This window comes from Panthera leo, chromosome B1, assembly GCF_018350215.1.
Source record: "Panthera leo isolate Ple1 chromosome B1, P.leo_Ple1_pat1.1, whole genome shotgun sequence".
Classification (NCBI taxonomy): domain Eukaryota; kingdom Metazoa; phylum Chordata; class Mammalia; order Carnivora; family Felidae; genus Panthera; species Panthera leo.
In genome coordinates this window covers 88,336,237-88,352,244 of record NC_056682.1, presented here as the reverse complement: position 1 = coordinate 88,352,244, position 16,008 = coordinate 88,336,237, and the positions used below count along the sequence as shown (strand labels likewise).

General features: G+C 35.5%; 1 long non-coding RNA gene across 1 annotated transcript in view; it reads right to left on the bottom strand.

Annotated features, from left to right (window-relative positions):
• Nucleotides 1-11,076: 11,076 nt before the first annotated feature.
• Nucleotides 11,077-16,008, bottom strand: part of LOC122216992 — a 38,907-nt gene continuing 33,975 nt past the window's right edge. Inside the window, exon 5 of the long non-coding RNA XR_006201233.1 lies at nt 11,077-11,504. This is a non-coding gene — a long non-coding RNA (uncharacterized LOC122216992). The remainder of the gene's footprint in view (nt 11,505-16,008) is intronic.

Below are 16,008 nucleotides of genomic sequence, written 5' to 3'. Positions count from 1 at the left end.
GCATGTCACTAAGAGTGAGAATTCTTGGGCCATGGAGCACCACATTCTCATGAACCTGGAACAGCCTGATGCAAGTTGGGGTCTGTTGGACAGGCCAAGCCATAATGCCAGATGAAGTCCAGTGTGTGATATGTTTGACATCAATCCTGAGCAGGGAAAGAGAACAAGTTGCATAAGCAGGTAGCCCAGACTCCATGTAATTCACAGCAGTTGGGATAACACCTCCTCTTATCTCACACTTATGACTACATGAGAATGAGGAATTTATACAATACATTGAAAGAGAACAAAAGAAAAGTCAGATCTGGATTTACTGATGGTTTGGCTCAATGTGTGGAAGCAAATGAACAATGGATAGTGGTTAATTCTCGCCACATTTAAGGACTACTTTGAAAAAGAGTGGGTAGAGGCAATATATCTAATGGGTTGATCTATTATTGGTACCCTTGGTCATCCATTTAATAGGGAGGAAAAAATGACCCAAGGTGAGATTACTGATCAGTCTGTGACAAACGACCTAGGCATCTGGTTGAGGCTTAAAAGAAAAAGAACAGAAAGAGCAAAGACAAATGGGGCTGGAGTAGAGACATGTGAATTTATAGGTGGAATAGGCATGAAAAAAGTGGAAATTTTATATCACGTGATTATGGCTTCCAGAATAAATCCACCATGGAATAGGCACTGCATAATTAAATGAATCAAATAACTGGACCAGCATACTTAAGCCAGCCTTCATCATTGGCCACCCTAGAACTAGTATGATGGACATATGAATGGCATGACCATGGAGACCAAGGATCTACATGGGTCCAACAGCTTGATCTCCCACTTTCCAATGTCTGTCCACTATTATCTCTTAAAGTCTAATATGTCAGCAACAGAGACCAATGCTGATTATCCAACATAACATTAATCCTTATGGAATCCACCCACATAATAAAAGGCTGACTACACTGAGCCACATTCACCTTACGAAAGTTAGTGATTATTCCTGATAAGGACCAATACCTACTCTGGGTATCAATTTGTCTCTTCTTCCTACAGATGCTCAGCCAGGGCCACGATCCAGAGACTTGTGAAATGCATGGAATTCCATACACCATAGCATACTACCAGAAGCTTCTCTTCATGACACAAGAAATGTGGTAGTGAGCCCATGGCCATGTGACTCATGGGTTGTATCACGTACTACATTATCTCAAGGAAGGTGGCCTGACCGACTGCTAGAATAGCCTTCTAAAAGCACAGCTGAAACACAAGTTCAAAGACAACACTCTGAAAACAAAATCCTCCCACCTTCAAGATGTAGCATATGCATTAACTTAGAGACCTTGACGTGGAATTATATCCCCAATAGGAAGAATATATGGGTCCAAGAACGTGGAAACAGAAGTAGCCCAATTGCCATCCTTGGTGATTAATTTTATGTGTCACCTTAGCTGGACTGTGGTGCCCAGATATTTTGTCAAACATTATTGTGGGTGTGTCTGTAGAGGTGCTTTTTTAGATGAGATTAAATCAAAATCCACAGACCCTGAGTAAAATAGATTACATTCCATAATGTGAGTGAACTTCACCAAATCAGTCGAAACCCTCAAGAACAAAGATCAACCTCTTCCAAGCAAGAGAGAATTCTGCAGCATACTGCCTTTGTACCGAAACAGCAACTCTTCTCTGGGCCTCCAGCCGACCTGCCTACCCCCTCAGATTTTATACTCACCCAGCCTCCACATTCGCATGAGTCAATTCCTTGAAATAAGTCTCTCTGTATGGTTCTGTTTCTCTGAGAGCTCTAACGAATACAACCACGATTCCCAAAGACTCACGGTGGAGTAAGGGGATGGTTCTGGGCTTCTGGTTTCTCAACTCTAGATTCAGCAGGGTTACAGGATTTGGTCTACAGAGGGAGTGCGCTTTTGTCAGGGGAAACAATAGGATTCTATTTAAGTACATGCTACAGAGCATTTTAGGCTCCTTACATCAAGAGACCAACAGGCAAGGAAGGCATCACCATGCTGGCAGCAGTAATTGACTCCAATTAGAAACTTTGTAACTGATGTGATCCGTTTCCGTGTCCATGTCATACCCTACTGTAACTATGAATGGACAGGTGCCACATTCGTGTTTGAGAAATGTTTGGCTGCCAAGATTTCAGACTTCTCAGGAATGAAGGTTGGAATCACACTAGCAGCTAAGCCATCAAGAACTGCCAAGGTAAGAGTTGGGAGTAAAGGGAATTTAGAATGGATATATGAAACATGGAGGGGATGAGTTCTATTTATCACCTTGAGACAACTGCAGCTCAGGGGTTCTAGTTTGTCACACTAACCTCAGTCTTCTGAGTTTCTCCCACAGAAGCAGGAAGAGCTTCTCATCAAACCTGTATGGAAAAGTTGATCTGTGTGGTGAAAGGAGTAGAATGTGGCAGCCAAGGAAATTCACCTCTCCATAAATGCACCTCCCAGTGCAAGGAGTGTAGGTGACTTCAGGTCACAGATACGATCCCTCTGGGTCTTCCACCATTTGACAAAGACACACTTCCTACAGGTTGGCCCCAACAAATGATGGAGTGCATCAGGGAGAGCAAAGCAGACACATTCTGGGGAGGTGCAGGAATCCTCTAACAGGCACTTTTAACTTAAGGATTCTCCCTGGCCTTGCAGAAACTTTCCCAGAACTGCACTGCAGCTAAAGATGTTTCTGGTGTAATTTCATTCCCTTTTCTCTCCGCAACATGGCTGAGACCTGGAAAGCTTTTCCTGCACACATACGTCTCCCTCCCCATTTCCCCCAATAAATCTCTTGCACGTTCAATCCCATATTGGCACCTGTTTGTAGGAGGAACATGTGGAAGGCTTATATAGGGGAGACTTGGAAAGGGGACCCTTCTTTCCATTCATAGTGCAATGCCTATAACTCAGTCATATACCTGCACCAATCCACAACGGAGTTAAGGAAATGTGACCTAAGACAGAAGGGGAAAATATGGATTTAGTGGGCAGCAAGAAAACACTGCACAGCAGTAGTGTAGAAGACCAATGGTATAGAGAAACTGAGGACAAATCATTAAAATGGCATCTTCATAAATATTAAATTATCCAAAGATATGAGGTGGGTTTTTGTTGTTGTTGTTGTTGTTGTTGCTCTTGGTTGGTTTTTAATGTGCTTGTGTGTTTCACATATACACAAGTATGTACTTATATATTATATAATTATATTTGCATATACAATTTGAATCATTTTTGACAATAGATATTCATGGGATCAGTACAAATTTCCCAATTATTTTAACGTCTTCATAATATCTCATCAGCTGTTTGTACCATAATTTACTTAATCATTCATCCATTATTGGATTGTTAGGTTTTTTTTTTCTTTCTCTATAATTACAGACAAGACTGGATGATATATATCTTTTGTGATGATATATATACATATATCTTTTGCTTTCTCAGTTGGTGTGAGACACTTACCCCATTTACCTAAATAACTTCTCATATTTCACCTTTGAATTTAAATATCATTTTATCAGGATGCCTCCCCAGATCATCTGGACCATAGCTTATTCTCTCACTTTTACGCTATCCCCACAGCTTGTATTTTATAGTTTGTTAGTCTAAAATTCTGCAAGTATTTAATTTTTTTAAATGCTCTCTTTTGCACTAAAATGTATTATACATGAGGACAGAGATATTATATTGTTGACCTTGCTTAATATTTTATCCATGGCACAGTAATCACCATATAACAAATATTCAATCAATGACCAAATTTACTTTTCACAATTTCTAATTAAAAGGACATTTTCTTAAGACTGCCTTCTTCAATTTTTGATTCACTTAATAAATAACATTTTATATATGGAAACATCATGTGTCTTTTAGTTAATTTGTGTGAACTCTCTATTTAGCAGGAAAATTGGCTTGTTAAGATGCTCAGTACAAAATATTTCCTTACAAAATGTTCTTCGTGTTGTAAAAGGTTGTATAAGAAGATTATCAGGTAAATATGTGCAGAAATCTGTGTAAGTTAAAAATGAAAATATAAAAAAAAAATACAATATTTATTTTACACCGCATTGAGTTTTAATTGTCCATCAGGTCCTGGTAGAGCTATCCGGATGGAAGGTGGAAATAAAACCTTGAAACTGGGTATTCTGAGATAAATGTTTCTGTTTCCCCTCACCCCCAAATTCATATGTTGAAGCATAACCCCAATGAGATGGCATCAGAAATGGGGTCTTGGGGAATTAATTAGGTTTGATGAGGTCATAAGAATGGAGTCCCCATGATGGGATTATTGCCTTTATAATAGAGACCCCAAGGCTTCCTCTCTTTGCCAGGTTAGGATATAGCAAAAAGGCAGCCATCTGCAAGCCAGGAAGAAGTCCTCACCAAGAGCCAAATCAGCTGGCACCCACAACATGGGATTTCCTGGCCTCTAGAACTGTGACAAATAAATGTCTGTTGTGTAAGCCACCCAATCTGTGGTATTTTGTCATAGTCGCCCACAGAGTCTAAGACACTCCATCTGAGAAGACCGGACATCTGCAATAGTTAAAGTCCGTGTATTTTCCTAAAGAATAAAATGTTAGGAAATACTCACATTTAAAGGACCATGAAACAAAAAAGTGAGAAGAATCACGAAGTTAAAGTTATAGGATAAGCAGCGGAATTAAAAAGTATGGACTCAAAGAAGAAAAGAGGATAATTCTAAGAAGTGATCAAAAGTGCCATAACCTATTTCATTGACAAAATACGAAGAAGCTTGAGAAAAATAAATAAGGTTAGAAAAATGGTTCTTAGGAGAGACTGGGAGCAGCAGAGGGATTCTAGCAGACACCAAGTTTTCCTTTAATTCAACACAGGTTAATACTGCTACCGTTAAGATGCTCTGTAAACCACTGCAGATTCAATGCAACAAGGCAGACACCATCTTTCCTTGTACAAGAGAAAGTCAAAATAAATAGTCAAATACTTTTAGAAATATGAATTGTGAAACATGCAAGCTCTGTGATTGAGAATAACATAGCATTTACACTTATATTTTGCTCAAAAAAGAATACTTAAACTGAAATTTGAAGGATAAGGAGGAACTAGTTGTGAGAAAAAAAAAAAAAAAAACAAACACCATATGCAACAGCCTTCTATGGGGGGTTATTACATTCCAGAAACTAAAAGAAAGTCATAAAAGCTGGAGCACAAGAAGGAAGGAAGAAAGCAGACGGATGTGAGACTGGAGATGTAGGAAGGAGAAAGATCATGCAATGCTTTTCTAACAACCAAAGGGTTTGGAATTTCTTTTTCTTTGTGCAATGAGCCACTTAGGGCATTTGGTATGAGTGCAAAATGATATGACTTCTGTAAACATAATAAACATCTGACAGCATTATAGACTACAATGTAGAATAGATTAGATGGAGCAGGAGTGATAAAGAATACCAGTCAGGAGGCTATTAAAATATTCTGGAAAGAGAGAATGATTATCTGGATTAAGGGTTTGGACAGAAAAACAAATGCTTAATAGCTTGGGAGTCTCTTAGTTAAAAATGCACGGGTATAAAAATGTCTCTGCCATGTGCTATGTTGTGGCATTAATCTCCACTTATTTTCAAAGAAATTCAAATTTACCATATATAAAATAGAAGCGTTGCAGGTCCAGATGACTGGGAAAGAGATTCTGAATCTGAGCTTATGAAGGAAGACTCAGGATCAACACTTGTGGCAGAGGGAAGGAAGCAGGATTGAACATTTATATAAGAACGAAACTAACTTACAACAACAAAAGTAATTTCAAAAACAAGAACAAATTGGGAGAATTTATACCATCTGGTTTCAAGGTTTTATAAAGCTATAGTAATCAAAAGAGTGCTGATAATCAAAGGATAAACATATACATCAATGGCATTGAATAGTCAGAAAATAGACCTATATATATATATATATATATATATATATATATATATATATATATATATATATCATCAGTTGCTTTTATTTTTTTATTTTTTTTTTTTAATTTTTTTAACGTTTATTCATTTTTGAGACAGAGAGAGACAAAATATGAATGGGGGAGGGTCAGAGAGAGAGAGACAGACACAGAATCTGAACCAGGCTCCAGGCTCTGTGCTGTCAGAGCCTGATGCGGGGCTTGAACTCACAGACTGCGAGATCATGACCTGAGCTGAAGTCGGACACTTAACCAACTGAGCCACCCAGGCACCCCATCAGTTGCTTTTAAATAAAAGTTCTATGCAATTCAATGGAGGAAAGAAAAGTCTTCCAACATAATGTGGTGGGGCAACGATTATTTATATCTACATGAGAAAAAAAGTGAACATCTCACAGAGAACACCTCAATCAAAATAAAACAGATCACAGATCTAAAGGTAAAAGCTAATAAAATAAAGCTTTTAGAAGAAAATATGATAGAAAATGTTTAGCACTTTGGAGTAGGGAAAGATTTCCAAAATAGGACACCAAAACCATGAGCCTTTGGAAAATGGACAGAATTTTCTCACAACTCAAAGTGTTACCTCATTAAAAGTCACCGTTAAGAAAACTAAAACAAAAAAAAAAAAAAATCAAGACACAAAATGTTACATAATACTTGCAATATATATTCCTGACAAAAGACATGTATTCAGATAATATAAAGAACACTCCCACCTCAGTATGAAGCCAACAATGCTACCAACAAAGATACCAACAGATGCTTCATCAAAGAAGTATATTAATGGTCAATAAATGCATGAGAAGATGTACTATGTCACTAACTACCAAGGGAAATCCAAAGTTAAAACACAAGATACACTTCACCCAAACTAAGAAAAATTTAAAAGACTTACATTAACAAGTGTTAGCCAGGATACAAAATAGCTACAATGCAAAATGATGTTCGGATGTCTTTGGGTAACATATGACAGAGTTCAATAAATATATGAGTCTCTAGGTTCCTCTCCAGCTATAGCAAAGAAATTGGTTTCAGACCAACCCTCCCTCTGAAGTCTGAGAACCCCAGAGACTATGCCCTGGCAGTAGGGGTTTACAGGAAATAAAATTCCTCACAGGTACTGAATCAAAGCTTTGAATGATCTCAATCACTGATTAGATTTCGTTTTTCTTACTTTAATTAAACTGTCAGAAATTAAACCAAAAGCTCTCTAAGGAAGTATAAGTTGTATGGAGCTTCAAATTAAGTCTCAAATTTTTCATTTGTAATGTCTGGCATTTGAGCAAAATTAGCCTAGCGTAAAAGTGTGCAAGATCTGACAAAAATCAAGATAAAGTATAGAAAAAGAGAAGAGAAAACATACGAAAGCCATATACTGGAGTTGTCTAAAGGAGATTTTAAAATAATTGTGATTTAATGTTCAAGTTATTAAAAGAAAAAAAAACAGAAAATTTCATGAGAAAACTAGTGTCTATAAATAAACACACCAAAATTCCAGTACTGAACAATAACATAACTGAAGTTAATAACTAAACACATAAGGATGCCTGGGTGGCTCAGTCACTTGAGCATCCAACTCTTGATTTTGGCTCAGGTCATGATCCCAGGGTCATGGGATAGAGCCTCTTATGAGGCTCCACACTCAGAGTGGAGCCTGCTTCAGATTCTCCCTCTACCTCTGCCTTCTCCCTGGCTTGTGCTCTCTCTCTCTCTCTCTCTCTCTCTCTCTCAAATAATTGAGCAGAGATGCAGAGATTAAAGAATGAGATGAAAGAAAAGAGGAGCATACACCAAAAAAACAAGCACAGTAAGAGGCATATAGTATTTACCACCAAGTTTAACTTAATATTCAATTTGGATCCCTAGAAGGCTATGATGTGATACCCATGATATTTGAAGTGTTGGGACAATTCTCTAAAGTCAATGTTGAAGTTGTTTCATTGATGAAGATGTGTGAAGCACTGTGAACCTCAAGTTTTAAGAGTGACATTTCATTATGATGAAGGAGACAGTCCACCAAGACTATATAACAATTCTAAATTTGTGTGCACCTAGTAACAAACCTCAATATATGTAAAGTGAAAATTTACAAAACTAAGGAAAAATAGACATTTCTAAAATCAGAGTAGGAAATTTCAACATACCCTATCAGTCATTGATAGGATATGCAGACAAAAATCAACTCAATTACATGAGATTCAATATTATGCTAAACATGTTTGATCTAATTTAGATATATAACCTTGCACTCAACAATTGTAGAAAGAACATTTAGCAGGGTACTCTCCTCTCCTGATTTGTACAAAGCCAGAAACATTTGGGAAATGAACATTTTGAGCTTGTGATTGTTTTCTTAATCCTTTGTTTTTAACTTCTGAGGCCATATCAAACAAGTATATAGTAAATAAAATATATTGCTTTAATAAATCACAGACTTAAAATCGGAAGATTTTATCAAGAGTAACATTTCTTTACTTGAGGATACATGAACACAAACCTTCATTGTTTAAATATTGCCTTCCTTATTATTTTCAGCCCAGATCAGAATCATGTCTCAACTTACCTCACACACTTTCATCCGTCTATTAAAACTTTTTAATCTTCCTAAAGATTGTTAAGGTCAATAATCACATTAATTTCTATGTACCCAATAATACTGAACAAGTTTCTACATCAGGGGTCTGCAAACTACAGCGGGCAACTTGTTTTTATAAGCAAAGTTTTATTAGGGCACAGCCACAACTCTTTACTTACATATTGTCAGTAGTGGCTATCACATTACGATGGAATCTATAAGTAGTTGTGACCAAGATCATAACGCCGACAAACCTGAAATATTTACTCTCTGGCCCTTTAAGAAAAAAAGATTGCCAATCCTTGACTCCTGATCTACATGTTTGAACAAGCAGAGACTAATCTGAAGAAATTTAAACCATATGTCTATCTGAAGTCTATTACTCATTTATGTTTAAAGATTTGCAAAAAGCTCAATTTTTGCATAGTTCTTTTTGTTTGAGGTAGATTCCCTTATATTGGAAATTGCTAAATGTAGGGTTCCACTACGCTGGGAACTTCAATAAATAAAAACTGATATTGCAAATATTTTAATATAGCATGAACCAAAATTATGAAATGTATGGAGTTATCACATTCCTCTCTGCAAATTGGAGGTAATATTGTGACAAGGGCATTTTTTTAATCTGATCCAAGTATTCAAATCGCTCCCAGGACCACCACACAATGAAAATAAATAACATTTTAAGGAAGATAGAAAATGACACTTCATCATATCTGTCTTCCCTATTTCTTAGCATGTCCTTTCTCTCTCTTTTTTGTTTCAATTTCATTATAAGGAATATCAAATGCATCCCAAACTAACTCACCATAAAGTTGTTATAACAAAAGAAAGAAAGAAAGAAATAAAGAAATAAAGAAAGAAAGAAAAAGAAAGACAGGAGAAATGAAATCACATCTCCACTTCTGGAAACAATCAAGCTGTATGAGTCAGACAGCAGGTCAGCGCTGTTTTACCAGAATACCATAGTACAACTCTACTGAAAAACTAAACCAACACTAAAAGTAGAAAAAAAAAAAAAAAAAACGGGGGGGGGGAGGGGGCAAATATGCAGAATATTTCAGACCATATGTACAGTTGGACACAGTGTGGATGATGGTCTTCACTCATGGAAACGTATCGGGAGAACTGTTGTGAACAGTGGTAATTAAACTTTGAAAATAAAAGACTAGCAGCAATTTCAGGACATACATTATGACACTTGTGTGATTTACTTATTTATTTTTTAACAATTGTGTGATTTAAAAGGAGTCTTTCAACACTTAAGGCTGCTTAATGCTTGTCCTTCAAGATGGACATCATGCGTTGTGTTTCATTTAATCACACCTATCTATATTCCTTTTGTGCTCCATATATATCCTGTAATAGTTAGAAATAACACTGTCCTACAGAGGAAGATTGCTAAACTTTAACTCCAATGTACCTATTTCAATACTGATACACATTTTGTAACTTTGCTGAACTGTCAGACAAACATAGAAGCCAGGGCAGACTAGATCTGGAAAACATGATTTTCAATTCACACTGGAGGGTACAAGTATATTTCTGGATCTAAGCAATTCCTTTTATTTTACTACTTCTTATTTTTGTCTAGTGGTGAAAATATATCCTTGTGCTGTATGGGTACATGTGTTTATACATAATCGTTTATAAATGTAACATGTATTAACATTTAACCAAAGCTTCAAGCTTTGTTGGAACAATAAAATGTATTTTTCTTTATGAACCTTGTGGAAGGAAACAGTAATAAGTTAAGGATAAATATTGATAATTTGATACCCCATGTGGGGTATTAAGTTGCATAGAGTTCCTGCAGTCATGTTTGAGTTTCTATGAAGAACAGTATATATTTATGGCTGTCAGGACTATCAAAAGATGAATAGATATATGACAGGATAGATAGATAAATAGTTACTACCACACACACACACACACACACACAATCACACAACTTAAGACTGACTGGAATTTATGATCATAGTTGGTAATAAATGTTTGTACAAGGCCTCTGAAGATTCTATTTCATAAATTTGGGAAACGGCTTAGGTCTCAGTAAGACATTAAAATTTTTTTCCTTTTAAGAATACAATTTCTATTATCTTTCAAGTATTTCTATAAATATTGTGAACAAAATAAGACTAAAATAGAACTAAAATACGTTTTAGCAGCATGCCATTTTATCTTTGTAAAGTCTGCAAAAAGATTGTTAATTATATAGTCCTCATATTTCTTCTTTACCCAGAAGACTATTAATTATATGATAGTATTCTGCACATAGATTAATGATACCACTAACAATTCGTTGCAAAATTTCTTCCATTTAAAAAAAAAATTAGCATGTGTATAGTGATACCAAGGAATTATAGGAGAAATAGACCAATTCCCTTGTAGTTTGGTTTATAAATGAAAATAAACATTTAATAATAATTCTTTCCCATTTTCAGAATAGATTAGGTAAGACAAACAGCAACTATATACATTTTTGACAAAGAATTGTTCATTTATATTGTTTAAAATGCATTATTTAATTACATTTTCAATAACAGGACATAAGTAATATTGACTGGTGGTTATTGATGGAATTGATGAAAGGAGTTCATTTTATGCATTCATTTATCAAATTTGCATTGTTTCCATACTGAGTATGAATCAGTCTGCTAACCTTTCAGGATACAGAAATGAATGAAGCATTATTCTGCCTTAGGAAACTGTAGTCTAATGGGAAATGCTGACTCGAAAATATGAACCATTCAGTACTAAAATAAAAACATAATCCCAAAAGCCCCAGATTCCATAAACAAATATTTTTTTTTCATACAGTTTTTCAGTTACCTCCACTTGCAAATGCAAGGAATTTTCAAATAAGGTTCTTCTTTAAAATCACAAAGTTTTTGTCTTTGTTCTTTAGTGTTGCTCTCTTTTGCAATGTCTTGAGCAAATGTATTCCTGTATCAGTTGTCCATTTGCTTTGCTATGCCTAGAACAAGATAAATAAAATGAAGTACTAAATGTGTCAAATTATATATATTAAACATTATTTTACCAAATGAACTAACCTGAAAATTATGAAGTTTGCCTTTTTACTTTTCTTGTATAAGACTTAGATGATTTTAGATATTCTAGGGAATAACTTCCAAAGCTTCTCATCTCTTAAATGGATATACCCCTATTAAATTTAAAATTTGAGCTAATACTTGCTTTATCTTTACATTATTTGTCTACTAGACTATAACAAAATAGAGGTAATAAAGCCAGATTCGTGGTAGAAGGCCCAGGTAGTTTACTATCACATTAGTATGGAAGTTTTCTAACTTTCAGTAGGTGTTTGTTTTCTAAAAGAAAATATAAATTCTTCCAAGAACAAGACACAATCAGTTGAAAAAGCTGTTAAATGTGACAATCATTTTGTTCCAGGAGCAAATGTGGAAAATGGTAGAATCTGAAAACAATAAAACTGTAGTTTTGAGGTCAAGATGATCAGTATTATTTTCTCTTGAGCAACACAGGAAGTAAAAGGGACATTTTTGTTAATTCCATCTGGCTCACAGATGTCATTTGTTGTAAATTTGGAAATACATGAAAACCTTATGGTTAATCTGTTTGGAAACATTCATTTTTATGGCAAGATAAAAGTGGATATTATAGACATGTTTAAAGAGGATATATTTACATGTTTATCAAATCTAAAAATTTGTGTTACTAAATAATAAGTTTTTCAACTAATCATCCTCATATACAAACATATTCAACAAAAAATTTGCCAGTACAAAGAATGATTTTTTGATACAATATTTTTTAAGGAAATTTACTTTTATCACTAAAAGATACATGGAAACATGTAGTGCTTGTGCCAGGGGAAAACCCTTATTCATTTAATAGTGTTCTTGGTAAGTTCTGGCTTAGGGGTAATTTCTTTGGAAATTCTGCTACATTGTCTGTTTCCACTTAAATCTGGCCTCTAAGAAAACATTAAGTAGACATTTGATATTTACCTTTAGAATGTATATAGAATATAACATATTAAAGATTTGGTTTAAAAATGCACAAATTAGACCTTTAAAATAATGTCAATATAGACTGTCATAACACTAAATCTGTAAAACACACACACACACACACACACACACAGTTTTCATTCAGTGTCTGGCTTACCACAGCTGTTGTTTTTTGTTTTTGTTTGTTTGTTTGTTTGTTTTGTTTTGTTTTGTTTTGTTTTGTTTTGTTTTGTTTTAAGAGAAAGAGAATGAGAGAGCTAGCGGAGTGAGGGGCAGAGGGAGACGGAGAGAGAGAACCTCAAGCAGGCTCGACACCCAGCACAGAGCCTGACCCAGGGCTTGATCTCAGGAGATCACGACCTGAGCTGAAATCAAGAGCCTTATGCTTAATCGACTGAGCCACCCCGGCGGCCCACACACAACAACTTGTGTATGCATTAAAAACAATCTGGCTAATAACATGGTGTGTAAGTGAACTTTAAAGTGGTGCCTCACATTTTTGCGATATAGTCCGCTATTGTCCAGAGCCTAAATTACTGAATTACTCTCCTACTGTTTTTCCTATCAGACATAAATTCTCAAATGTATCTAGGGTCCCTGAAGTACATTATACAGCCTCCTGCAGGTCAGCTAAGAGGGAAGGGTTATAAGTTCAGAAAATACTGCAGAACTAAACAGCTTATGATTTCACCTATAAACTAATAGGCATACAAATATACTTGCTCAGTATCCTATAGAAAGACATGAACCATTGCTTGTGATTTGGGGTCAGGCATCTGTACTGAGATGATAACACTAAGGTCCAGTAAACACAGCAAACACAGTATTACTGTGATATACAAGTTTCTCTTTAAACCAACAACAAGATTCCACTTAATTATGACCTCATTGAAGCTAAGCTATATGTGCCATAGGCAAAAATAGAAGGGAGAAGGATGAGTTAGAGGTGAGGACATGATTAAAAAATGCTTATCCGTCCCTTTCCTGTGCCTTTACAACATGTGAAAGTAATTTGAAATTTTGATTCCACAAATACATCCCATGTTCTTTTAATTTCTTTGATCAATATGTACCACATTTCCTACACAAGGTACATATTGCTAAGATGGCGTCAAGAATTTCATAATTAAGTTTAAATTGGAAGAATTTAAATATGATATCATAAAACTAAACATTAATTCAACTCAACCAAGATAACAGTTTCTCTGAGAATTTTGGTACACATTTTAGGCAATGGTGTCTCTCTCTCTCTCTTTTTTTTAAGTTTATTTGTTTTGAGAGAGAGACAGTGCAAGAGGGGAGGCGCAGAGAGCAAGGAAGAGAGAGAGAGAGAGAGAGAGAGAGAGAGAGAGAATTCTAAGAAGGCTCCACAATGCTAGCGCAGAGCCAGAAGCAGGGCTCAGGCTCATGACCTGTGAGATCATGACCTGAGCCTTAACCAAGAGTTGGTTGCTTAACTGACCGAGTTACCCAGGTGCCGCTGCAATGGTGTCTCTTTTCACAGATATGAACGTCTTTTGGGGAAAATGAGTGGAAAGTAAGTAAACAGAATAATAGCCAGATGTATCCAAATTGGCTACCAGATCCACTCAGCTGAGACTCAAAAGACCTTAGAAGTCACATACAAGCTTTAAAACTATTCACAATACTGCTTACCCTATGAGACATTTCAACAGCTCACCGTGCAAAATGACCGCAATACTCAATAAAATTTTCTGACACGATGGCTTGGGGCTCCTGGCCTATGACAATTTTTGAGTTTCTGAAACTGACATCTCTACAATCAATTAAAATCAGCATTTGATTTTAGTCATATTTGCTTCCTTCTAGAATTTTGATAGGTATCATAATGCTGTGGTATTGATCAATATGCTATGCCCTGTGTCAATATAAAAAAACACAAACATCCATTTAAGTTACTTGGAAACGTGTATGAGAACTCATGAAAACATCTCATTCATCTTAACATTCGTGACTAAAGATTTAGCAAATCTATCCTTTTTTGATGAGCATGTATCTTTGCCTAGGAAAATCACATATCCATGTACGATTCTAGTGAAATCACCTATGTTAGAAAAATGTCTGTTTAAGGGTGTTTTTTTGTTTGTTTGTTCGTTCTCTAGTTCCTTGGCTGATCAGGTTGTGTTTATAATGGAAAATCATTTGAATAAAATACGATTTTATTATTCAAATGTGGATCTGGAGCAGATTTATCAGCTGTTTTTCAGAATGTACACCTGCATAGTGTTATGGAATGATAGGTTTTAAAAAGGAGTGCTTTAAAATACATCAGTTTCCTTTATTGCAGTTCCAAGCCTCACTCTTCCCGGTGTGTGTGTTCAGCTGGTTCTCCAAACCTTGGTCACAGTCTCTCTGACCTTGGTTGCCTAGTTACAAAATCCTCTTTGTGATTTGTGAGATGCTTGTCTTGATGGAAAGCAATGGATTTTTTTTTCCTAAAGTAAACTTAAGAGAATTTCTATTTCAGACTAGAACATATTAAAAACAGTATATTTTTTTCCAAATTTAGAACTTGTACTTCTTAGGGATTAAAATTATGAACTGGTATTTTTTTTTTTGGTCCAATGCTATTTAATATTGCTAACATTTACTTTCTGTTTCTAGAGAATGGCATCTCAGATAGTTAGCACTTCAATCTAAGCTCCTTAAAAAGTGAGAAGACTTTATAAAACATAAGGTATACATATAAGAAGAAGTATGAAATATCATTGCATGTCTTCTAAATACAAATATTTTTAAATGAACCAATAACGTATAAGACACTTACTAGTTTTTCCATTCTATGAGTGAACTTAGAAGAACTATATTTCTAATAACTTTTGATGCTAGAAAATAATCTGTGATGTATATTTCATTGTGTTCATTATCATAGTACTTATCTTTCTGAAGTTCCACATCCTTATGCTAATGTCAAAAAACAGTATTACTTTTCAGATAAGTATTTGTTCAAACTTTTACATCCAGCTTCCTCAGATTTTTTTTCCCCAGAAAGTAAGATCCTTTGGTGTATGTATACCAGTAAGCGGTAATTTAATGAGCTTATTAAAAAAACACAAAACTATTAACACTTGCTTGTTGTGAGAGTGTAGGTGTATAATTCTGGAGATGACTTTAAATAGGAGTCCCTGGAAAAACAGCCTAAGGACCACGGTCAGGTTACAAACTCAAAAGTCCGTTATATCATAGATTCAGCTCGCTCCTTGCACACTTGAGCATGTAAGTCCCACTGAAGTTAGTATAATTGGTACCAGCTGTTTAACTGCTGATTCTTTTTTTTTTTTTTTTCCATTTTGGACAAGAGCCAACTCGAGTTGAAAGCAATGCCACTAAAAAAAAGGGGGACTGAAGAATGATGCCAATGTATATGTATGTATTTTATTCAAGCCATCTTCCTCAAGCAGTTCATCGCAAGGCCATGATGATTCAAACACAATAGTGATAATGGACTGTTTGGCTGCTAAAAGG